General features: G+C 35.5%; 1 protein-coding gene across 2 annotated transcripts in view; it reads left to right on the plus strand.

Annotated features, from left to right (window-relative positions):
* slco4a1 (solute carrier organic anion transporter family, member 4A1) overlaps positions 1-27,149 on the plus strand; it is a 59,498-nt gene that overhangs the window by 2,195 nt on the left and 30,154 nt on the right. Inside the window, exon 1 of one of the 2 annotated variants that reach the window (XM_022677346.2) lies at positions 16,983-17,228. The exons of the other annotated variant lie outside the window; for it this stretch is intronic. The gene's annotated coding sequence lies outside the window, so the exon portion shown is untranslated. Of the gene's footprint in view, positions 1-16,982; positions 17,229-27,149 lie in introns of those variants that run through there. 2 annotated transcript variants of the gene reach the window in all.

The raw sequence follows: 27,149 nt of genomic DNA on the forward strand, positions 1-27,149 counted from the left end.
GTTGTGTTACATTGTATATAATTGATCCAGTTAGTTTTGGTTTCATGCTGCAGTTTAGTAAGTAGACTAAAGAACTTTACCACATCCTGGCATCATCAGCTACGCAGGCTGCATCTCTCTATACTTATACTCATATTTTTGTAATATGTTTGTAAAATTAGTGTAAAAGATTTACCAATGAACTATATTCATATTTGGTCAGAAAATCTGGACCAAACAAAATGTAGTTGAAGCAATCTAACAGTTGTTCTTTGCTCTGTCAGCATTTCATAATGAACTAATACATATGCTCCAAAATGACTTGATATCCCTAGAAAGCAAAGCTTTTTTTTCCATTTTACTTTAAAGTTGCAATTTTTGAGAGGTTTTTGCATAACAGTGACAAGTCAAAGATGTTCTCAAAAAATTCAGAAAGTTAAAGTTTTTGTGTGATACTAAACTTACTCATTTAAAGCACTAAAAGAGAAATCCACAATGAAATGGACTTGGTGTGTATTGATACATGATAAGTACAAACGTTTGTCGAACAGCTCACCTCCATTCACCCCCAGCTTTCTGAAATACAGCACTTTTGGCCGATGCTCACACCAGGCTCTCAGTGCTAGTGATATGCATGGCTTTGCCTATGCAATGCAATCTCTATTTTTACATCATTAAGAAGCTCAAAATACATTCTGCACATTTTATTGGTAGAGTTCTGAGGCCCCTTACATTTAAAACGAGGCACTGAAAACTTTAAAAGTGCACAGATAGTTTATTAAAAAACACTGCTTATACACAAAATACCTTGAGGTAGTTGTAGGGGTGCAACCATCACGATAAGTGACTGACGAGTATGAACTAAGCTACAGTTGCTAAACGTTGTAAATGAAATATCAGGATTCGTTACATAGTTTCAAGATTAGGGCACAATTGGAATGCTGGGGGTGAAGGAAGTTGGGCTATTTGACAATAGACTGTTCATGTCCTTTTAAGGGGGGTAATTTTATTGCACAATCAGCAAGGAATTAAATCATTATTTTGCCCACTGTATATTAAATGTACAATATGATGTGTTTGTGGTGTGATTAAAACTACCCTAAACACTCTAAATGTCAATTGAACTTTGGTTATTGTATCACATATTACTATATATTTTAAGTATATTGAGTTTTTCAGTCATATTGACCAGCTCTAATTGAGTGCTTCAAAATATTCTCCTAATCTCCATTTAACTCCATTTATATCCCTTTAGAAATAAGTTTTAGTCTTGATGCTGCTCCAAGTAACTCTTGTCACAATTACTCAAAGTTGCATCTTGATTCTTAAATTTCTCACTATAGAAAACGTTGGGTACTGAAGCTGTGGGTGCACAGCTGTTTTCATTACAGTTCATAGGAAACTGGCCCCCTCCCCTCTGCACTGGCCCTTGTCTCTTTTGAGATTAAAGCTTTGTATGTTGCCTCATTGTTAGTTATTTATAATTCAGGTAGATTTTGCACTCTGTGAACTGCATTTAACCCCTCCGACCTCTCCTCTCTCCCTAGTGGCAGATCAACAGTAAAAATCACATTAAATATTTATTTCTTGGCCAAGACCCACAGGAATTAACAGTGTACCTTCACAGGCTACAGGGTTAATTCAGTCGGTCAGGAATCATTCACATTCCAGATCTTTTTAAAATACTTATTAAAATAAAATCTCAACTTCTGACACTGAATAAGCAGAAATACATAAGATCACTTTTTCTTTTTTAGTATCATGTACATGTTTTAGTATCAGTACAGGGAGGTCAGTCCAGTTAATTCAATTAATCAAATTACTGTGTTAATGTGATTTTCAAAATGGGATAGTATTGATAGATTGTATGTCTTTACATATAAAACCTTTTAGAGGGAATCTCAGTAAACAGGCTTGTGCTTTTTTCAAGAAACATTTTTATTTTATTTTTTTTCTGTGGCAGTGATTTTCATATTCTCCAAAATATAATAAAGTTATTTTGCACCTTGTTCAATTTAAAAGCTGTTATAAGGTTATAAGAATATGCTTGCTAAATTAAATCTTAAACCTTTATTATTATTCATATATTAAGTTTTATTGTCAATGTACAGTTTGTAAAAGAAACATTATTTTGTATATTTTAGGGCTGCAATGATTAGTCAGCATAATTGACAATGCCAGTTATGTCGACTTATTGCTCATTTGTACCACAGTACCGTAATCTTGTGTTGTGCACAGACAAAACACAACATATAATCAGTATGATATTGATGTCATGGGCATCATCTGATATGAATCTATTTTACTGATACTGATAAGCTTTAAAATTAGCTTGTTTGAATTATAACCCTCCATTCAGTGTTTCTGTTGATATTGACCCAATGCCAACTGTATCAACACGCCATCTCTGATTGGCTTTTGCCTAAACTGATTCTATGCATCTGATATTGGATAGCCCGTCACAGTGTCTGGTGGGTAAACAGAATTTACCACTAAAAAGTAAATATAGACTTGCTTTTGGCTGGTAATAATTTGCCACACTGGCACTGGGCTATTTTTCATTGTGGCCATTGTAGTTACAGAATAATAAGACTTTAGATTAATCACAGAATATTGTTTTGAAGAATCAGATTTTTTTTAAACCACTACTAAAAAGTAACTGACACAAATTAAAGAAGTGAATGTCTGACAAAAATATTTGTATTGCTACATATTGTAATTGTAACTATTTTATACTTTATACTTTACTGTAACTTTATAAGTAGATATAACCAGTAACATAACCACATCTCTTTAGCCGCCTCTCATCTCACCCTTCAACATCACCAGAATAACACAGAGGAACTTGTGTAATTTGTATGCCTAATTTTAATGCCTAATTAATTGGACCCCTTTAATGTTTGTTGTAAAAAAATGAAAAGAGAGTGTTTATGTAAATGTGCATGTTTGTGTGCATGAGAGAGAAAGAGCAAGAACTTAAAGGAGAGGTAGTGAGAGTTAGTTATAAGATTTAATCCATATTCCAGAAAAACATAAAATGTAACCTTCCTTCATATTAAAGTCTCTAGATTAATCATGTAAGTTAATACATGATTAAAACACATCATTATATGCATAAAATCTCAGTAAAAATTTAAGTTGTCTTATTAAAATGTTTTTAGCATCAACATAATTACACAGAGGAACATGTGTAACTTTTATGCTTAATTTTTATGCTTAATTATTGGATACCTTTAATGTGTATAGTAAAAAAGAGAGGGGGAGAGAGAGAGAGAGAGAGAGAGAGAGAGAGAGAGAGAGAGAGCAAGAACTAGAAGGAGGAGTAATGAGAGTTAATTATAAGATTTAATCCATTCCATATTCCAGCAAATATAAAATGTAACCTACCTTCACATTAAAGCCTCCAGATTAATCATGTAAGTTAATTAAACCACATCATCATATGCATACAATCTCAGTAAAAGGAAAGTTGTCTTATTAACATGTCTTTAGCATCACTAGAATTACAGAGAAGAACTTGCCATATGGACAGTGCTGTAGATTGCTGAGAGGGGTTCCTTCACATCCTCCGCAACTGCATGTATTGCACAGTAGTCATTCTCTTGATGACCTTTCTTCTGGATCAGTGCGTTTCATTTAACAAAAAATCAATTGCACTGATTCAGAAGGTGTTTGTATACTTATTTGAACAAACTACGGAACAAATAGGATCTCCTAGGGCTTTTTTTTTTTACTAAAGAACGTTTTTTCTACGCCCTGTTGTTATCAACTACATGGCTTGACTTTTATTAGTTTGTTGAGTGGCTTATGTTGTTATGTACGTCGGCATGTTGTCTTTTCAGGTGTTGTTACGAATTCTTCCTTCCTGTCAGAATCTGACTCCCTCTCAGTGCATTCAATCATGCAGTTCCTTTATTTCTGTTTATCAATAAGGGTTAATCTACAGTTACAGTAGATACAGTAATCACAAGCGTACTCTATACTGCACCTATACTGCATGTGTCACGTACATGCATGTGAGAGGCAATCGAATTTGACACAACACTGGTTCTTTTGTATAATATAATACAATAGCAAGGCTCAACTTGGTCCAAATTGTTCCAAAAGTTCAAACCAACTAGAAAAGTGTTTTAAATTAAGACAATTCAGACCATGGTTTAGTTGATGCAGACCGAGACCACCTCTTTTGATTCAGATGGTGTTTTGAGACACATTTCAAGCATAATTTTGTGATCAGAACTAAACGGTCCTGACTAAAATTGCAAAGATCTGGAACATTGGCTTGTTTATTGTTTCTTTTGAATCAAGGAATCTAAAATTGGATTTAACTCTCCAAATCATCCTAAATTTACTGAATGGAGCACCAGTGAACACAGTGAACCTCAGTGCTGGGGGCTTTATACCGCTCAAGCTCTATCTTGGCATTTTTTAAATTGTATGTACCCTTAAAATGTGTTTTATTTGATTTATTGTCCAGTTCTTCACAATACTTGACAGTAGCTTAAATAACTAATTGTCAGGCATGATCCTTCAACCTAACAGGTCAGCTTTTGTCTCTTTACATTGGTAAAAATGACAGAAACATCAAAACAGGGCTTTTAAACTGCCAGCAGGTGGCTTAAACTTTTTTTTTTAAGTTTTTTTTTTTTTCTGAGCTGGATTACTCACTTATAGTTATTGACAGGCAGATAGGATTGCATTCATTTGACATGGTACCAACAGGTTATATGGGTCTGTACTATTGACAATACTTCTGCACTTGCACACAATCTGTGTGTGTGTGGTTTTGCACATCTATGTCAGCAACGGGTGCAACTTATAGTTGCTAAATGCATTAATGAGAAAGGGTTGTCCAGTCCACAAACAGGGTTGTGAATTAATTATTATATAAATCTGCACTCAGTGTATTTTTGCCTTCCATATTTTACTCTCTCTCTCTATTTCATCTCTCTCTTTCGCTCTATGGCTTTTTTCCCTCTATCTCTCTGCTGCTGGATGGAGAGGAGCATAATGACTCAGCTTTACTGTGTGAAAGAGCGTAGCTGGTTATGTGGCCTCTGTGGAGGCAGATCCATTTTCGCTGTGACCTAATCAGCTTCTGTCTATCACACATTATTCATGAGTTATTCTGCTGCTGCTGTATTTCTGTCACAGTTCTGTGTCATGCCAGACCCATTACAAATACTATTTAATGGACAGTAGCCAGTAAATGGACCAGTAGGGTAAGGAACTCCTGTAATGGGCACCAGCAAGGAATGCTCAGTGTTTAGATGTAAGAGATACCGCTGCTTTTAGTCTTAAAAGGCTTTTCACTGATTCTGGTTCAGCCCAATGGTTTTAATGACTACAGTCCAGGAATGCATTGATTTTTTTAAATCACTTTGCCACAATGGCTCCCCCTCCTGGTCTCCTGAGTTTATTTTTTTGTATTTGGCATTATGTTTTATGTAACAGGCCTAGCTACTATAGGTATTATATAAGTATTGTGATATTCAGTTTTGCAATGGTGGATCAAACCTGGATTTGTAAATAATAGTTTGCAGTAGCGATGGAAGGTTAATCAGATTACCATATTGTACGGACTATATAGCGCACTATCAATGAACGTCTATTTTCGGATCTATTTTCATACATAAGGCGCACCAGATTTTAAGGCGCATTTCAGGCAACAATAGTTTAGCAGGTCTCGCCGCGGAGGGCACCTAAATACACAAAACTGTGATTCCTAAAAGAAAACAACAAAGTCTAACAAACGCTGGATGTTAATCTACACAGATTTGTCTCTTGAAAACGGTCTATTTGGGTGAGTGAAGAGCTTTCGTTTACTTACAGTAAGCTTAGATTTTTTGTATTTTTGCACAGTAAGCAGCAGTGTTAGCCGCAGTTAGCAGCAGCACTAGCTGTGGTTAGCAGCTCTTAGCGCTAGTAAATGCTGCCCCGACAGCACTACACTGAGGAATCCTGATTGTTCCGGTAACCCAGGGATACAGTCCAATATAATGACTTCTGAACAGCAAAAGAGCTAGCGCTGCAGTTAGAAGCTAATGCTAATTCTGCTGCAGCCTCGGTGCTGGAGAAACTTCACTGAAACTCCTGTATAACTGTACTTCAACAGAGTGACTTTACTGCTCCTTACAACCTGACTGGTAAAATTCATACATAATGCACACCGGATTATAAGAGACACTGTCAATTTTTGGGAAAATGAAAGGATTTTAATTCTGTCTTATAGAGCGAAAAATTATTAGTAATTAGTAATTAGAATGGAACAATGGAATAATTGAGATTAAATATCCTTACATATAGCAGCTTCCAGAGGAATCTCATTAAATTGGCTTGTAGTTCTGTCAGAAACCTGTAAAGATCTTTTTATGTTGCAGTGATTTTCAGATTTTGTTCATACTTTTTTCCTAAATGAATATAATTTAAATATTTTTGCATTTTGTTTAGTACAAAAACTGCTTGTATCTGCAACTAATGATCATTTTGGTATTCAACTAAGCTCTTGATTATTTTAACGATTAGTTGAATAGTCAATGATTATATATATATATATATATATATATATATATATATATATATATATATATATATATGTATATATATACATATATATATATATATATATATATATATATATATATATATATATATATATATGTATATATATGTATATATATACATATATATATATATATATATATATATATATATATATATATATATATATATGCCATGTCCTTCAACTCAGCTTACTGTGGATTCAGCTCCTTTTTCTATCTTTCTCTACAGCTTTAAAATGAAAGTAAATTCCCAAAATATCTAAATTCCCAAAAGACATTTCACTGTGAAAAGTACTGATATTTAGTTAGTAAATGTGTAATCTTGTGAACTTTTGGACACAGTCAATATTGCTTATTACAGTACCAAAGTACCAAAGTGTGAACACACAATCTCATTTTTGTCCCTTTATTTCCTTATTTAATTTATTTTCTACATTGTGGATTCATATGGACATGCATTTTTGTAGTAAACAACAAATAAAAGAGTTTTGCCTCTTGAGATGGTGATTTCGGATGAGCTGAAGCTTCACAGCGTTAAGGAAAAGCAGCAACTATTATTCAGCACCTCCAGGAACTCATTCTTTCTAGATGCTGAGAAACTATTCCAGGTGACTCAGCACTGTATTGCCAGCAGTTAAAAGAGGGGCTGCAGCATTAATGTAGCACATCTTAGTTGCCAAAATGAATAGTATTCTTGTTAATGATGAAAGATGTATCACATTCACTATAATTTATTTGGTGATTTTTTTCGAATCTGCGAGCTATCTGATGCTCTGTACATCGTGACCCAGACGTTGTGGTTTAGTAGGGCTGCAGGAACTCTAGCGTTGGTGAGAACTGTGTGTAATTCCATTTGTCTCTGGGTCATTCATTCCACTCGGCTTCACCTGATCCACAGCTAGCCTGCAAGCGGTTGTCAGACAGGCCACACCCCTCAGAGAAGTAGGGCACCGGGTTTGCTGTGGGCACACATGAGCGTTTGTGTATGTGTGCACATTAGGCTAAGTGGGCACTGTGTGGGGCACTTAATTTTAGTCTTTATTTAGTCTTTAAGTGTGAAATTCTTGTTTGCTTTAATATCAAGTGAGCTAGGAATTTCTGAAATTAATTGATTAATTGATATGGTAATATAAATTAGCTAAAATTAGCTTATTTTCATTGTGCCAGTTTAAAAGATTTATACATATATAGTTTGTATAACTGTTCGCATTATATGTAGTAATTAGCAGTTTTAGACTTCTGATTGGGTAGTTTCTTTTGAAGTGTGGAAATTGACCAAAATCTCTCAATAAATCAACGTTTTTTTTTAAACCTCAGAGTAGGGGTGGGTGATATGGCCCTAAAATAATATCAAAATATTTTATGGTATCTTTGTGATAACAATACTTTTGGGGATATAACAAAACACTCAATCAAAAAAAAAAAAATCAAGAATACACTACTGTAACAGAATGAATCTTTTTTTCATTTATTGTTGCATACAATATGGTAAATGAGAACAGTGTGAATTTTTATTTTGCAAAAAACAGCAAAAAAGTAGTACCATTATGTGATAATTAGGGGTGGGGGTTATGGAACTATATTTCAGGGTATAATATTAATCACGATATTCAAAAATGAAATATTGGCAATATTATTGTGAACGATATGATATGGCACACCCCTACCTCAGAGTGCATTGTGGGTAGGGGTAGGCGATATGGTCCTAAAATAATATGATTATATTTCAGCCTATCAAGACGTAGCATATATTAATATTTTTAATTAGGACTGGACGATATGGCAAAGATTAATATCACAATATATTTCTTAATTTCGGTCAATACAATAAAATTTTGATATATTATCAGTGGAATAAAAGCTCCTCTTTTCTTACTATTATTATGTTAATGGTTTAGGGTAATTGTGAAATGCTGTGATATTTTCTAAGACTTTAATGTTGTCTTTATAAATATTGCCACTCACAGTGCGGATATTTACAGTGATAATGAACAAACAGTATGTCTAAAGCATGTTGCAACCACGTTCTGTATGCTTGGAAAAAAATATTTTTGAATTTACATGATTAAAACATTTTATTTACCATGAACAAAATGTGTTATATCAACACCATTGTCTCCCAGTGCAAATGCATTATGCACAGCTTGTCCACAGAAGGAAGTGAACTACCGTCCTTTCTATCAGTACTTTATCAGTAATCTATCAGTTCCACAGAATGCTACTGGTCACCTGCCTCCCTTACCTGGGTGGAGGCAGGAAGTGCTGCACAGCTAAACAAATGAAGTCAGCTTAAGTATCAGTTTGGCATTGTGGTAATTACGGGTTGTGTTCTTCCTTGTAAGCAAAGTGGAGAAATGTCATCAACTGGGAATAAGGTACTGAACCGTCCTAATTTTTACATTCTAATTCAGGTCAAGGCTGATAGTTTCTACTGATTAATGCAGCACTTTCAGTTTGGAATTGCTTAGTAATGATCACAGTCTTTTACCTGGGAGATTTTCTGAGTGTAATATTGAAAGATTTTTGGAGGAAACTTTTTAAAGCACTGAGAAGAAAACAAATGAACCTGTTCAGACAGAGGTAGACCTGAAATCTGCTTATGTGAGTTATGTCCTCACAGTTATAAATTTACGCATCTTTTTTATCTGAGATATTCTACCAAAATCAGTTCATGGGCTACATAATCCTTTGGCACATACAGATTAAGTATTGATTGATTCTGTATGCAATTACTATTACTATTACTATTTTGGCTATTTGTACTGTTTTTTTGTGTCGATCGAGTACACACAAAATAAATAAACAACATTTTAGGGGTGCCAACACTTCCATGACTGAATTTGCACTTAAATGTCTGACTAGAGTAGCACAGTTGAGGTAAATTCATAATTAGAATAGTAGCTAGATAGCACTGCTGAGGTAAATGCTTTGTGCTTTGTTGTTATGTATGCTAGGATGTTATGCTAGTGTTCAGTGATCAAAATGAAAAAAAATACATTTAGACTATTTCATTTACTTAGTGTTGAAAAAAAATGAAACGGAACAAAAATCGGCAAAAAAAACATGGAAAATGAGGTTTGCTGTTTTAGCCATGTTAAGTGCAGTGGCTATGAAACCTGAGAAGGCATTCTTAAGTGAGGTAATTGTGGTCAGTACACTTGGGTAAGTAGTACTTAACTGGATAATATGCTGAATAATAGGGGTGGGAATCGTTTACTATCTCACGATTCGATTCGATTCGATTCCGATTTTGGGGGCCACGATTCGATTCAAAATCGATTTTTGATTCAAAACGATTTGAATTATAAAAATTTCTGCTTCTGGCTTATGAATCTTATTGAAAAAAACCCCTCCATAATATACACTGGTCCTGGAGCAGGTAATGTGTTACAAAAACAATAAAATGTGCAGGAATGTGGGTCCTCAGTGACAGAGGAATCACTGGGATATCACAATGACGTTAATGAACAATAAATAAATAATAAATAACACTGCTTTATTACCAGGCTACTAGCGGTGGTGTGTAGGTGACGCTGCTGGGCTGATGTGATGATAGCAGTGGAGCGCTAAAGTTCAGGAGCAGCTGCTGATTAACTAGTTAATTTAAGGTCGTTGTATTTCTTCAGAAAGGGGGCAGGAGGTGGAGAAATTAATTCATATGGTCCATTCCTTAATTCCTCTGTGATGAGGAGCTGAAATTAGCTCTGATTAGCTTATTGTATTTTTCCGTTCCGCCTTAAATGCTGCAGCCCGCTGCCACCTGTAGCGTTATTTAAGGTGGAACTGGAAAGTTAGCTAGTTAGCTAGCTAACAGTTACTGAAACTAACTACTAGCGATCTTTTTTATGCTTGTTATGAAGCATTCTGCCATAAAACATTGAAACTACACGTTAATCTAATGTAATATAGTGCTTGTTCTGCCATCTTACCGGTGATTCTCAAACACCTACGCTCTGTGTGTGTCTGGAAGATCTCCGTTTGAAAGGACAAGCGCTATCCCCAGGGTTGCCAGGTCCAACAAAAATACCCAGCCCAAAATCAGTCTAAAACCCGCCCCTCAGAATCGATTTTGGGACATTTTAAATCGATTCTGAATCGTAGTAAATGAGAATCAAGATTCTTATGTGAATCGATTTTTTGGCACACCTCTACTGAAAAAGTGGGGGAACTGTGGGTATGTCTCATGCAGATGTGCATCATGATGAAAACACAGGTTCTCTAAATGTAAGATGTAATTAAAAAAAATGAAATTAAAGCCTTTTAACATATGAAAACATTTAATCAAATATTTTCCAAATTTTAGATGGCAACTTAAAAAAATGCTATAAGAAATGCTTATTAAGAGACTTCCTTTTAATGTGCTCTTTCTTTTTCCAGATCTTTAATCTTAAGGCCTTTTCCAAGTGTCCTTTGGGTTTCCCATTGATTTGCTTTAGTATTATCCTACAAAACAGTCTATCTCAGCAGCCCTGCATTACACAATCACCTGCACCTCAGCGCACCCTGTAACACCACCTCTGTTACCCCCCAACGGGTTTTCTATGAAAATAGAAATGCTGTTATGGCTGAACTTCCTTCCTAGAAGTTGATGGTGAAAGTGTCTGGCCTGCTAGCTTCCTGCTTGCCTGTTATACATGCTCTCCACTTGTTAGCACCCAGCCGTGCTTGAAAGAGGACAAAAGAAGCCAAAGACTCTAAAGCAAACACTGAGACTATTCTCTCACACACAGACGCTGCTTACTGATCCAGGCTTCCCCCTGTTTGATCCGCTTTGAAATCGGAAAAGACGCGGCTCGCGGAACACAATAACAAATAATAGGGGTTTTGAAGGCTAAAAACAGACATGGATTTTTTTATTTCTTTGTAACCTGTTGTTCCGGAGCAACAGTAGAAAAATGGTCCGATCTCCATTTCGCTCCGCCCCGGTTATGAAGCGATGGTCATGCCACCTAATTAGCATTTGTTTACTGGCAAGATTCTTCTTAGCTTCTTCTTTTTAAAATCTGATTAAATTATGGCTATGGAAGAAAATAAGAAACCATTAAAAGTATGAGTCTCTTTGATTTTACAAAACTGAAAACCTCTGGAATGTAATCAAGAGGAAGATGGATGGTCACAAGCTGAACTGGTTGAATATTAGAACCAGGAGTGAGTGGCATAAAATTATCCAAAAGCAGTGGGTCAGACTAGTGGAGGGGAACTGTAATTAAAAACCAGGGATATTCCACCAAATTTTGATTTCTGAACTCTTAAAACTTTATGAATATAAACATGTTTTCTTTGCATTTATAGAATAAAACAACAATATTAATTTTACTTAAACATATACTGGGGTTGGACAATGAAACTGAAAATGAAAATGAACCATCACACTCTGGTCTTACTGGTGCAATGTGCAATTAATGAAGATTGGCCACCAGGCTGGTCCAATTCAGCCATTAACCCCCCACATTAAAATGACAGGTGTTTCAGTTTTATTGTCCAACCCCTGTACTTATAAATAGCAAAACTAGAGAAACTGATTCAGAAACTAAAGTGGTCTCTTATTTTTGTCCAGAGCTGTATATAAAAGTATGGTTGCATCTATTATACAGTAATGAAGATGCTACAAAAATTGTTTGAGCAAAGGTGTCCAATTGCTTCTGCAAAGGGCCAGTGCCACTGCAAGTTTTCATGCCAGCCAAGCAGAAGCATGTGTCTCTAAAACAAATAGAAAAGAAGACAAATGATGCATTTATTCAAGAGAGAATGGTGGAAAAGAAGATTCGCAGAGTACAGCAACAGCTCAGAACAGCACAGCAAATGTTGTTTGAAGACCAGCCAACATATGACCAACTAATAATGCAACTAATGATAATAACCAATAACCAACAAGTGAAATCAGGTGTGCTACTGATTGTTTAGAATGAAAACCTACAACCACCCTGGCTCTTTGCAAACCAGATTTTGAACACCCCTGTCAAAGAGGAACCACTTCGTTCCCTTTGATTACTTCCACACAGCAAGTCTGACCTTCAATTTTAAGGCTTATATGTATGTGTAATGTGAACTATATCTGTGATTATTTATCTGAACAGCATTGCTTCATGTAAAGTTTCGGTTTCATCCTCTAATGGTCCAGGGCTTAGAACGAAGCCATTCAGAGGCTTTTCTGGTTTAAATGCTTCTGTGAAGACCAATGAAAGGGTCAGCATTCATGCATTCCCCTTTTTTCCCCTTTTTTCTGACATAAGCAGCACACAGCTGACTGAGTTGTCTTGCTTAAATGTTTGTGGGTTGGTATGCACTCCAGATATATATACACAAGCACAGACAAAGTACATTTTTCATCATGTTTATCCTTTACTGATTTATGGATGATGCGTATCGGTTGATTCCCAGTTTGCAGAGAGACATTAGAGAAAGTTTAGCTGTTGCTCTCTTTATTAGTCACACAGTGAGATCTATGCTAGTACTGTATCAGATCTAATCCATCATCACACATGGATAAACTGTTTGTTCATCATATTTAAACACGGGCTCTTCTTCCTTCATGTTCAGCTTCTTTTGGTAATGCTGATGCTGTTATTCATAATGCATGTGGTGAATGGGCTTCAACTGAATTAATTGCATCACTGCTTATGACCTAGTTCCACTGTTTCTACAAGCATATGGTTCAGAGGTTTGTGACACCACATCTCACCTTTTAAATAGAGAAGAATGTGGGTTACTATGTTTTTAAAATAGGCTGTGCAAGTTTATGTCTGTAGATGGGCTTAATTTTATTTATTTTTTGCAGGTTATAAGCGGAATTAATAATTTCTAAGATCTTAGATTTAATTTTTAATTTAATTACTTATGCACCAATTTATTTATTTATTTTATTGCAATCCAATTCTAATATGCAACTGCCGGTAAGGACACACATTCTTATACAAAAACTCTTTTTATTTTTTTATTTTCTTATTCTTTTTCTTATTTAACAATATTATTACTGTTGTTCATGTCTTTTTAGAAGAGGAAAAATATACACATGCTGAATTTAAATGCATTCTAGCACAAAATCTGTGTCTCTTCTAAAACTCTTCTAGATCACAATTTGCCCTCAAACAGCTCGTCGCTAAGGTTAGCTAGCTGGCAGCTAAGGTTAGCTAGCTTGTCACTAAGGTTAGCTAGCTGGCAGCCAAGATTAGCTAGTTGGCAGCTAAGGTTAGCTAGCTTTTTCTTAGGTTAGATAGCTGGCAGCCAAGATTAGTTAGCTAGCAGCTAAGGTGAGCTAGCTGGCAGCTAAGGTTAGCTAGCATGTCGCTAAGGTTAGCTAGTTGGCAGCTAAGGTTAGCTAACTTGTCGCTAAGGTTACCTAGCTGGCAGCTAAGGTTAGCTAGCTGGCATGATTTTTTTTTTTTTTTTTAGTTTTTGCAGGATATAAGCTGAATAAATATTTTCTAAGATCTTAGATTTAATTACTTATGGACCAATTTATTATTTTTTTTGAATTGCGATCCAATTCTAATATGCAGCTGCCGGTAAGGACACACATTCTTATACAAAAAATATTTTTATTATATATTTTTTTTATTATTTGAATATCTTTTTCTTATTTAACAATATTATTGCTGTTGTTCATGTCTTTTTAGAAGAGGAAAAATATACACATGCTGAATTTAAATGCATTCTATCGCGAAATCTGTGTCTCTTCTAAAACTCTTCTGAATCACAATTTGCCCTCAAACAGCTCGTCGCTTAGATTAGCTAGCTGGCAGATAATGTTAGCTAGCTTGTCACTAAGTTTAGCTTGCTGGCAGCTAAGGTTAGCTAGCTTGTCGCTAAGGTTAGCTAGCTGGCATCTAAAGTTAGCTAGCTTGTCGCTAAGGTTAGCTAGCTGGCATCTAAATTTAGCTAGCTTGTCGCTAAGGTTAGCTAACTTGTCGCTAAGGTTAGCTAGCTGGCAGCTAAGGTTAGCTACCTTGTCACTAAGGTTAGCTAGCTGGCATCTAAAGTTAGCTAGCTTGTCGCTAAGGTTAGCTAACTTGTCGCTAAGGTTAGCTAGCTGGCAGCTAAGGTTAGCTACCTTGTCACTAAGGTTAGCTACCTTGTCACTAAGGTTAGCTAGCTGGCATCTAAAGTTAGCTAGCTTGTTGCTAAGGTTAGCTAACTTGTCGCTAAGGTTAGCTAGCTGGCAGCTAAGGCTAGCTAGCTTGTTGCTAAGGTTAGCTAGCTTGTCACTAAGGCCAGTGCCCTCCCTGATAACATTAATATGTTAGCTAGTTCACTGCTAACATTAGTTATCTCGCTAGTTTGTACGTATCACTCCTTTTTTCTAAATTTCTGGAAAAATTAGTCGTGGTCCCTGAGGTCTCTGTTATCAAAATATGGTAGAGTTTACATTCTGCTGAATAATTCTTCTTTTTTGGAAGTCCTGCTTACAAATTTACTATGATTCACATAATCCAGTGAAAAAGAGCACATTTAACTTAACATCGGACTATTGAAAATGAAAAGTGCATTGTATAATTACACATTTAGGTTTACACATTGAGAAGAATCTAAAAAAAGTTAACAGTAAACAGTAACTTACTGACCCTGATTTTGTATAAAATATAAAAAATAGTAAAGTAATGTAAAAAAATTGCCATAAAAAACTAAAGTGCAGTATATTTATTGCATGTATATAAACTGCAAACTAACAAATACAAGTAAATACAAAACATAACAAAAAATAACAAAACATACAAAATATAGTTGCTTTCAAGTATATTACTATTATCACTTTATAGAGTTTTTTTTTTTATTGTGTCAGAATATTTTAAGATATTATTGCTTATGAATCCTGGAATCAGGATCGGTTGGTGGATCGATCTTATTCGCCCAATATCTTATCTGATGTTAATAATGACAATATTGTACCCGATACCAATAATGGATCGGACTGGTTCCGTCTCTAGCTTTGGAAAAAACAGTTTATGAGGCCAGTAATTTGTTCTATGTAGTGTAGAATAAATTTAAATTATCAGCCATATTAGGGGCTCTGAGTGGTCCAGCGATCTAAGTGCTGCAACTGTTTTCGAATCCTGTTCATGCAGCTTGCCGTCAGCTGCCAGAGCCCTGAGAGAGCACAATTGGCCTTACTCTTTCTGGATGGGTAGATGGCGCTCTTTTCCCTCATCACTCCACAGGGTGATGTTGATCAGCACAAGGCAGTGCAATCACTGAGCTGATGTATCATAACTGTGTCGCTGCGCTTTCCTCCGAGAGCGCGGTAGCTGACTTCACATGTATCGGAGGAAGCATGCGCTAGTCTTCACCCTCCTGGGGTTCGGGCATCACTAGTGACAAAGGAAGTCCTAATGAGTGGGTTGGGTAATTGGCCTTGCAAATTGGGGAGAGAATGGAATAAAAAAATATAAATATGTCAGCTGTATTGTAATATCATGATCATCATATGTGTATGTGATGTAATTCTTAAAAGAGAACAATGCATGGGTCGTTTTAGCAGATATGTTTTGGTTTCTTGAGGGATGACAGTCTCAAATACAGTCTTGTTCAAATTATACTGTAGAAACATCATAATTAAAGGAGCAGCATGATGACATTATTTCACCATCTCAAACAACAAAATCCAGTGCAGTTTACAGAGTCAGTGAAATAAAAAAGAAAGAGTAGGGATGCTGTAATTAATGAAACCTATTAAATGAAACATTTGGTTAAAAGGTGGATCACATTTTGTTTGCAGGTTTTCATTAAATTTGCCAACGTTAGCAGAAAAGCTGCAATATGACGTAAAATATTAAGTCATTTCTTTGCTATAAATTATTATATACTTATTTGACCGAAACAGCAAAAGTGCCTTTTTTCATTTTCGGTTGCCAAATCCCTAACAAAAAAATTTAACTTTTAATTTAATGTAACTTTTAATAAAAATTACTTTTCACATTTAGTATTTAAATATCCAGCAGTGTTTTTGGTAACAAATAATATAAAAATATATATATACTGATACTTCAACATTATGCTTTGTTCAGGTTTGCATCAAATTATGTCATATATAGCGAGTTCACTGGAACATAAGATCTGATTTTTTTATTCATACTGCTCAGTTTTCCCCATTTTTCAGATGAATAATTCCTTCTGTGCTTTTTGGAGCGTTGGAGCTGTTCTGTACATTTGGATCAAATAAAGAAAAACAACTTTTTCTTATAAGGAATTTGGATAGAGAGAAAGAGAGAGAGAGAGAGAGAGAGAGAGAGAGAGAGAGAGACCACTGATCCCCTTCTTCCTGCCGGCCACAGGCAAAACAACACAAGAGAAGCCTTTCTCTCTCTCTCTCTCTCTCTCTCTCTCTCTCACACACACACACACACACACACAGTAACCAGGTAGTATTTGATTGGGCAGATTAACAGCAGAGTGTGTATGGGCTTGTGTGTGTGTGTGTGTGAGAGAGAGAGAGAGAGAGAGAGAGAGAGAGAGAGAGAGAGTGGGGTGTGTGTGTGTGTGTGTTTGTGTATGTGTGTACGGGATGTAAGCGGACACGTGTTGGTATTAACGAGTTAGATTAACTGGCTGCCGTTCAGCAGTATTTTGGAGATAGAAGACAGATTGAAGTAGTGCTGCCTCAGCGCTGGGCTCAAAGGAGCTTTAAGGAGTGAACTGAGCTCACACACACTCTCACTCTCTCTGTGTGTTTATTACGTCTTGTGACAGAAGGTAAGAAAAATAGAATTATTTTACTTTGCACTTCATTATTGTAAAACTGCTTATTTTTGATATTTTTACTAATATTTTGGCATTTGTATGTGATTTCTGATGGTTTAGAAGATGATAACCAGTAGCAAGATGCTTTGAAAACACTATAGAGTTACATGTTACATTTTATAGACATGTAACGATAATTACTTTATTGATTTATCATACAATATATGGACATGAGCTCAATCATTTTTGCATTTTTGCACAGTATTATTTTTCCCCAATAACAGCAATAACAGCTGTTTTGCTTAGATTATATATTTCAAATTCAATGTATTTATATTCTTATTTCCTAAAAGTACAGTGCTCTATAAAAGATTGTAATCACATTATTTCTATGCTAGTATTTGTTGTGATCATAATATAAGTGGCATAAAATTGACTTTATAACTCAATACTTTCAATAAAGTTGCGTAAAATAGACAGAAAATAGACATAAAATGACTTTTTAACTCAATAGTTGGAATATAGTGGCATGAATTAGACATACAATTACTTTTTTACTCAATAGTTGGAATACAGTGGCATAAAACAGAAATAAAATGACTTTTTTACTCAATAGTTGGAATACAGTGGCATAAAATAGACATAAAATTACTTTTTCACTCAGGCATTGGAATACAGTGGCATAAAATAGACATAAAATTACTTTTTAACTCAATAGGTGGAATACAGTGGTATAAAATATACATAAAATCATTTTTCTAACTCAATAGGTGGAATACAGTGGCATAAAATAGAAATAAAATGACTTTATGACTCAATATTCGGAATACAGTGGCATAAAATAGACATACAATTACTTTTTAACTCAACAGGTGGAATACAGTGGCATAAAATAAACATACAATTATTTTTTAACTCAATATATGACATGACGTGGCATAAAATAGACATACAATTACTTTTTTAACTCAAAAGTTAACATACAGTGGCATAAAATAGACATACAATGACTTTTTAGCTCAATAGGTGGAATACAGTGGCATAAAATAGACATAAAATTACTTTTTAACTCAATAGTTGAAATAAAGTGGCATAAAACAGATATATAATGACTTTTTAACTCAAAAGTTTGAGTACAGTGGCATAAAATAGACTTACAATAACTTTTTAACTCAATAGTTGGAATTAATTTGCATAAAATAGACATAAAATTACTTTTTAACTCCATAGTTGCCAAAAAGTGGCATAAAATAGACATAAAATGACTTTTTTAACTCCATAGTTGGAATACAGTGGCATAAAATAGATATTGAATGACCTTTTCTCTCCATAGTTGCCGTAAAGTGGCATAAAATAGACATAAACTGACTTTTAAACTCCATAGTTGCCATTAAGTGGCATAAAATAGACATAAAACTACTTTTTTACTTAACTTATTGGGCAATATATCATCCAAGCAAAAATGTATATTGTGACAGGATACTACATAGTGTTTGTCTAACTATTGTATGATCTTTTTTCAGATGTTTATAGCATTTATGTAGAAAATGTATCTGCATTTTTACGTACAGTTTATGTACAGTAGGGTTAATATAATAAATTCTATTTGTTTGGAAGTAATGAACAGATATCAGTTAAATTCAGTCAGCTTCTTTGTTCATTTTTCTTTGTGATAATGCAGTAATTTAGTGGAGTTTTGGAATTACACTAATGCAAGGTTTTTCAGCGTATTAACACAGCTTAGTACTAGATTTGATTTTTTAAATTGTGCCTCATTTTACTAATATAGAAAATACTAGTCCGGTCTGTCCTCATTTCCTTTTTAATTTAAAATATAAAGGTCAGAACAATCTCTGTAGAGCTGGATTCATCAGTGCTTTGTTATACTTCACTGAAAGCAGCTAGAGAGATGATCTAATATGATTCAATATGATATTACTCTTAAATAATAATCAGCATTATTCTATAAGTATTAAACATTGTTCGCTTTTGCATGACTGTGTAATACCTGTCACTTTCACAGGTAGTAAAGCAGATGTTGATGTGGTGCAGTAAAGCTGAATGCTCCACAGATTCAGAGCACGCTTCCACGGTTTCTTCACAGTCTTTGTTGTCTGGCTGGAGGGCAGAGTTGGCTAGCAGCACCCTCTCCATAAGGTACACTGTTACAAATGGTGGGCATGGAAACCAGCTATCGACCAGCCAGCTTTTACCAGATCACTTTGTTCTGAGTGCACAAGGTTTTACAAATAATCTGGAGGAAAGACAGTTCCGAAACTAATTTCAGCACTGATTCTGACACCTTCTGTCTCAATATGACAATACAAGCAATTATAAAACGTATAAATGTTATGCATCCTTGGTTTCCTGTAAGTTAAATTTATTCTCACATCATTAAAAAAACTCTGTCAGACTTTATATATCAGACTGCTAAAATCCTGAAAAGCAACAAATTTTTACTGTTGATTTTTTTTAAATATCCCTGTGAATATAGCATGTAGTATAATTGAGTGAACAGTCAGATTGCCCTTTGGATCTAATTCCTAGGGCATCATCTCATTAGTTTTAATTTACATTATCTCAAAAAACTGACTGTAAAACTTATAAAGAAACGATATATCAGACCTATGGATTTATACTGTCTATGATCTCTGCTTCGTCTTCTTGTCTGTAAGGGCTCACCCAGAAAGGGAATCAAACTTAGGTTATTAGATCAAAACCACCTTACTGGGTGAGCTACCTAGTAAAGGCAGTTAATAGGACCCAAGGGCAGTGTAGACAAGACTGAGAGCAGATTAAATTGGAAATAAAAAATAAACCAAAGTTTATTTGGTAGAGGAGTGCTCTACCACTCTTTTAGCCAAAACAGCTGTGGTGAGAAATGGTAGGGATTGTTTTAGAGGTGGTGGGTCCAAAAAGGAGGTAGAAAACCAAAGAACAACCTGCACCCAATGTGGGGGTTTTGGCGGGAAAAAGAGAACAAAGGATGCCAGGAGGAGGCTGGCTTTCCCAGGGACAGGGAAAAATAGTTAAACAAAACAAAATGGCTCCTCCAACAAAAGGAAAACTGAAAAACTGAGATAAAGGAGAAAATAAAGGAGAAAAGGAAGGCACAGCCTTCGAAAGTATAAGGAATAGTAGCCACTTGGCCACTCACACACACTCTCACACACACAAAGACACAGCAACTGCTGGTCTGTGTTCCTCACTCTTTTAAAACCAACCCACAGGTGTTCCTGATTAGGCCTGATTGCTACCTGAGGCTGCCCGTTGCCCCCCTCTGGTGGTCGGAGGGCGCCTAGCCCTTGAGCCAGCCCTTACATTGTCTGGATTTTCCCTTTAAATTATTTGCCTTGTTATTTGCCTGTCTGCTATTTTTAAATCTTGCCTGTACTCTGGTTTCGCAGTGACTTACTAATGTCTGTTTTGGTTGCTGTTGTGTTTGTGCTTTTTTTGTACTCCAGGCTTTGTTAGTGCTCACACAATTTTTTTATTTAAAACCATAATAGCTGTTTTACATCTGGGAGTGCCTAGTTTGTTCATTAATTGCTACATTTGGAAAGCATCAAGTATTTGGCAACCATCAACATTTGTCTAAAAAAAGTATTGCGTTTAATGTGGAAACAGCTTAAGATTGTTGTAAGCAGTGATGGAGACTTACATGTCCCACAAACTATACCTTCTCCTCTGGGAGATCATGTTCACAGGGTCATTTTGGAAAATATCCACAGTGATTTTTTGTTAGTTTTCAGGATTTTAACACCCTAATGTACCATGTCTTATGTTTTTAAGTATATATTTAATAATTTGTTTATATTTTAGGTAATGTTATGTTCTCTTGTATTATCTAAATTCTGTTCAAGTCTAAGCTTCATTTAAGCTTCATCTTTCTGTGTATTTTTTGTATTCAGAGCATTGTGCTTTAAATGCAGCTTTTCTCTGATAAAATCAGCCATCTACAGGCGGTTTGTGTGTAACTCCAGTAAATATTTGAGGTGGAACGGAAATCTGAAGAAACTGATTAAAAATCAAAATTAAGGTATTTACACAGATCTGATGAGTAACAGGTGAGTGTGATTAGGATTCAGGTGAGGAGGAATGAGGTGAGGAAAAATATACAAGCTGTAGCTACAGGGCTAGGATAGCAATGTTAACTGAGCTACTTATTTCCAGCCAAAAGACTGGCTGCCTTTTGTGTGTATATTCTTAGTTTGTCAGCTCCATGTGACATTAATGTGTCCAGTAATTATTGTAATTGCACTACTGAGATACATTAATGGTAAAAACAGCACTGCTGAGGTAGATATCTAACCAGAACAGCACAAAATAGTACAAAATATTTTTCTTTGATTTATCAGTCGGAGACAAATGATGTCTACATAGTTTACTTTTTTTTATTTATTTAAACTTGCATACAGAATGTGCATTATTAATGTGTGACGTTGAAATATTGACTTCTCGGGTGAAATCTGGGGAAAAAATGAGTAGTTTTAATATTTAAAAAAATATTATAAATATACAAAACCAGTAAAAATTTTGGACACACCTTCTCATTTAGTGTTTTATTATTATTTTTTCCTACATTGTAAATGAATACTGAAGTAATCCAGACTATGAAGGAACACAAGGAATCATGTAGTAAATTAAAAAATGCTAAACAAACCAAAATACTCTCTGAAGCACTTTGGTGGCTCTTTCTGAGTATGGTAACTCTGATTAACCTATCCATTGCAACCTTTTCTGAGCTGGTCCTGATGAGAGCCAGTTTCATCATAACGTTTGATGATCTTTGCAACTGCACTTGAACATACATTCAAAGTTCTCGAGACCATATTCTGCTTTGTTTAAGACTTTTTTGATAGTTTTTTCATAGTTTGGATGACTTTAATATTAATCTACAATGCAGAACATTTTAAAATGATAAAAGACCACTGAATGTAATATGCATTCAAACTTTTGACTGATAGTATAACTATATGTTGCAATTTAATTATATTTCAGTATCGTAAAGCCCTTCTCACTCTGTCAACACTGAAAGGAATGTAAGTGTAAATGACTGCATGACTCTGACTGTACTGTTGCTAAATCGTTTCGTGTAATATTTCTATTTTAGTGTACAGTTTTTTTTTACTTCAAAAGCATATTGTGTAACAGCTTCCTCTGAGCTTTTGAGGAGGTTCCTGGGAGGTTCTTTTATGAACTCATTATAGAAATTCCTGAAGCTGCTTGCTTTTAATAGCAGGGTGTGTTAGCGTGAGAAACTGTTGAATCCCACTCATTATCACTCATTGATACTTCTCATTAATCCTCAGATCAGGTGTCCTCCCTGTGCACTTTGCTCTGCTCTGAGGTGATAGGGTTGATACAGTGTCTTCAAGCCGGTGGCCGTCTCTGAAGTCTGACCACAGACCTTTCACTTCCTCTTAATGTCTGACATTCATTTGCATGGGTGTCTCTCCTGCCTGTCTGTACTTGTGTGAGTTCTAGCACATTCAAATATACTTTCGCGTTATTTATATCTCTCTCGTTATTTGCATCGCTGTTTATTCCATTCACAGTTACTGTCGTGAAGTTTGTGAGACAGTAAAATGATGTTCCGCTGATCTTGATTTGCGTAACTGTTTATTCCATCTTTTTTCTTCAAATATTTGGAGCTTTTAAACCAAGAGTTGAATACTGAGGTAATTACTGTTTTTAAGCTTAAATGTATATAGAGTATATCTAAGTATACGAGTTTATCTGTTGATCAATTTAAGTCTGCATCTCAGTTTGAATTTTGATTCCCTGTCAAGAAAGAGAAAATATATTGCGCAAAATATAAAATCAATCAAAAATCTTTTTTTTTTTTTCACTCCCAAATCCGAGTCATTTGATTTGAGTGTCTGCCGATACTTAATTCTGATCCGATACTTTGGCATTGCAGTAAAAAAAGAAAAAAAAAGAAAAGAAAGAACACCCAAGTTGTGCATTTACGTTTTTTTAAATTAATTTTAAATTACTATTATTGAAACAACTGTATAAAAAAATAAGAAATAAAAAGCAAGAAAAATATATATATATATATATATATATATATATATATATATATTATGATAAAGTGAAGTTTTGATGCTTTTTAAATCATCATATTTTAATAAGCTGATTTAATGAGTTTAACTAAGAGCTGAAATTGAGGAAAATAAAGGCCAGTGTAGATCCATATATTGCCTTTTTATCATAATGCAACTTGGAAAGAGGAAATGGTGTGTGTGTGTGTGTGTGTGTGTGTGTGTGTGTGCGTGAGAGTCTATAGTGAACTTGTGGAGTAACAACGTAAAGTTACATTTCTAAAAAAAGCAGTAATCCGGATCTTTCCCACATATATATAGAACTGTAAAATCTGGAACAACTTCTTTTCCTGTGTCTGATTTAAACTTTATTAACGACAAATGGGCAAGAAGTAAGTTTGCACTTACACTACCGTTCAAAAGTTTGGGGTCACATTGAAACGTCCTTATTTTTGAAGGAAAAGCACTGTACTTTTCAATGAAGAAAACTTTAAACTAGTCTTAACTTTAAACAAATACACTCTGTACATTGCTAATGTGGTAAATGACTATTCTAGCTGCAAAGGTTTTGGTGCAATATCTACATAGGTGTATAGAGGCCCATTTCCAGCAACTATCACTCCAGTGTTCTAATGGTACAATGTGTTTGCTCATTGGCTCAGAAGGCTAATTGATGATTAGAAAACCCTTGTGCAATCATGTTCACACACCTGAAAACAGTCTAGCTCATTACAGAAGCTACACAACTGATCTTCCTTTGAGCAGATTGAGTTTCTGGAGTCAATTAAACGCTCAAAATGGCCAGAAAAAGAGAACTTTCATCTGAAACTTGACAGTATATTCTTGTTCTTAGAAATGAAGGCTATTCCATGCGAGAAATTGCTAAGAAATTGAAGATTTCCTAAAAACGGTGTGTACTACTCCCTTCAGAGGACAGCACAAACAGGCTCTAACCAGAGTAGAAAAAGAAGTGGGAGGCCGCGTTGCACAACTAAGCAAGAAGATAAGTACATTAGAGTCTCTAGTTTGAGAAACAGACGCCTCACAGGTCCCCAACTGGCATCTTCATTAAATAGTACCCGCAAAACACCAGTGTCAACATCTACAGTGAAGAGGCGGCTGCGGGATTTTGGGCTTCAGGGCAGAGTGGCAAAGAAAAAGCCATATCTGAGACTGGCTAATAAAAGAAAAAGATTAAGATGGGCAAAAGAACACAGACATTGGACAGAGGAAGACTGGAAAAAAGTGTTGTGGACGGATGAATCCAAGTTTGAGGTGTTTGGATCACAAAGAAGAACGTTTGTGAGACGCAGAACAAATGAAAAGATGCTGGAAGAATGCCTGACGCCATCTGTTAAGCATGGTGGAGGTAATGTGATGGTCTGGGGTTGCTTTGGTGCTGGTAAGGTGGGAGATTTGTACAGGGTAAAAGGGATTCTGAATAAGGAAGGCTATCACTCCATTTTGCAACGCCATGCCATACCCAGTGGACAGTGCCTGATCGGAGCCAATTTCGTCCTACAACAGGACAATGACCCTAAACACACCTCCAAATTGTGCAAGAACTATTTACAGCAGAAGCAGGCAGCTGGTATTCTATTGGTAATGGAGTGGCCAGCGCAGTCACCAGATCTGAACCCCATTGAGCTGTTGTGGGAGCAGCTTGACCGTATGGTACGCCAGAAGTGCCCATCCAACCAATCCAACTTGTGGGAGCTGCTTCTAGAAGCGTGGGGTGCAATTTCTCCAGCTTACCTCAACAAATTAACAGCCAGAATGCCAAAGGTATGCAATGCTGTAATTGCTGCAAATGGAGGATTCTTTGATGAAAGCAAAGTTTGATGTAAAAACAATGTTATTTCAAATACAAATCATTATTTCTAACCTTGTCAATGTCTTGACTCTATTTTCTATTCATTTCACAAAATGAATAAGTCATAAGTGTGACTTTTCATGGAAAACACAAAATTGTTTGAGTGACCCCAAACTTTTGAACGGTAGTGTATATCTCAGTAATTTCCTTAGATAATTTTTTTGACAGATGTTTATATTTGAGCAACATTTCAAACCATCATTTGAATTATATTGTTAGATCATTATAATGACAGTACCATTCAAAAAAGTAGACACCCACCATCTCATGTAATCTTTTTTCTTTATTTTTATTATTTCGTACTTTGTATATTAATATTGAAGACTTTGAAATTATGGAGGAACGCATATGAAATTATGAAGTAAACAAAAAAAGTGTTAAACAGGCCAAAATATGTTTTACCAGAAGACAAACTAACAAAGCACAGTCTTGTTCAGTATAAAATTATTATATTAACTTTTGTTTGCCGAATTTTCTGTGCAACCCTAATATTTATAATACTTTAGATTCTAAGTGATTCTGTACCCATAAGGTAAAATAATTTACAAACTATAGATTATTAGATCATTTATCATGAATATAATGCAATTTCAAAAATACAACTTATGCATTGCAGTATCCTGAGCTATTGCTGTAGTCACAAGCTACTACATATGTTGCATGGTAGCCATAATACAATTTACATTACATTACATTTGGCAGACGCTTTTGTTCAAAGTGACTTAAAATAGTGAAGTACAAAAGTAATAGAAGTTAAAGGTAAAAACATCTTTAGACAGGGCTTAAAGGAGGTCAAAGGGAAACAATAGGATAGAGGAGTGAAGGAGGGGAAGAAGAAAAAGAGGTTAGAAGTAGTTAGTTTGTTAGTAGTTAGAGGTGTTAGGAGAGTAAGTGCTCTTTGAAGAGCTCTGTCTTCAGGAGTTTATTAAAGATAGCGAGAGATTATCCTGCTCTGGTAGTGGAAGGTAGTTTGTTCCACCATTGGGGAACTCTGTATGAGAACAGTCTGGATTGCTTTGTGTGAATGTTTGTTTGGCAAAGCGAGGCGACGTTCATTGGAGGAGCGCAGCGGCCGGGAGGTAGCGTAAGCCTTCAGGAGCGAGTGCAGGTAGGAAGGAGCCTGTTCTGACATCACCTTGTAGGCGATTGTGAGAGTTTTGAATTTGATGCGAGCATCAACTGGTAGCCAATGGAGCTCAATGAGCAGTGGGGTGACATGTGCCCGTTTTGGCTAGTTGAAGACCAGACGTGCTGCTGCATTCTGGATCATTTGGAATGGTTTTACTACACAGGCCGGGAGGCCAGTTAGTACGGCATTGCAGTAGTCGAGGCGTGAGATGACCACTGCTTGTACCAGGAGTTGGGTGGCCTGTTGCGTCAAAAACGGTCAAATTTTTCTGATGTTGTACACCACAAAAAAGCATCAGGATCGAGCAACTGAGGCCACATGGTGAAATTTGATATGCTACAGTATGTACAGTTCAGTATGTGATATTTTTACCTTTCTCGCTTTCTTCTCTTTTATGTTATTACATACTAAATTATGTTATTACTTTACCAAAATGCCGAAAATCTCATAGAGATACACAAAATCGGGATTGGGTCTGATATTGACGTAATTAATGCATTAGATATCGGACGAATAAACTTGCTCTGGTGTTAACGTTAGACACATCACCAATAATGGTTCCAATTCCACATCTTACATCTGCAGCAGCCCTAGTCTCAAATAACTAGCTTTCACTCTAAAAAGTTGTTTATTTGGAGATATTTTAGTGTAGAATCTCTGAAGACAGTTACCGAGTTATAGGAAAATACAGCTGTAAATAACAATACAAATACAAACTAAACAGACAGAATACTGTTATTATCACAATATGGATTTTCTTATTCTTTAATCATTTTATTAATATTATTATTTGCATTCTTGTTTGGGTGCCATGAGGCAGGGCAGTCGTGCTGTTTACAGTTGGCCGGAGCGTGGTAGTGGTTAGTTCAGGGCAGCTGCTCTGA

Source organism: Astyanax mexicanus, chromosome 13 (genome assembly GCF_023375975.1).
Source record: "Astyanax mexicanus isolate ESR-SI-001 chromosome 13, AstMex3_surface, whole genome shotgun sequence".
In the NCBI taxonomy this organism is placed as follows: Eukaryota; Metazoa; Chordata; class Actinopteri; order Characiformes; family Acestrorhamphidae; genus Astyanax; species Astyanax mexicanus.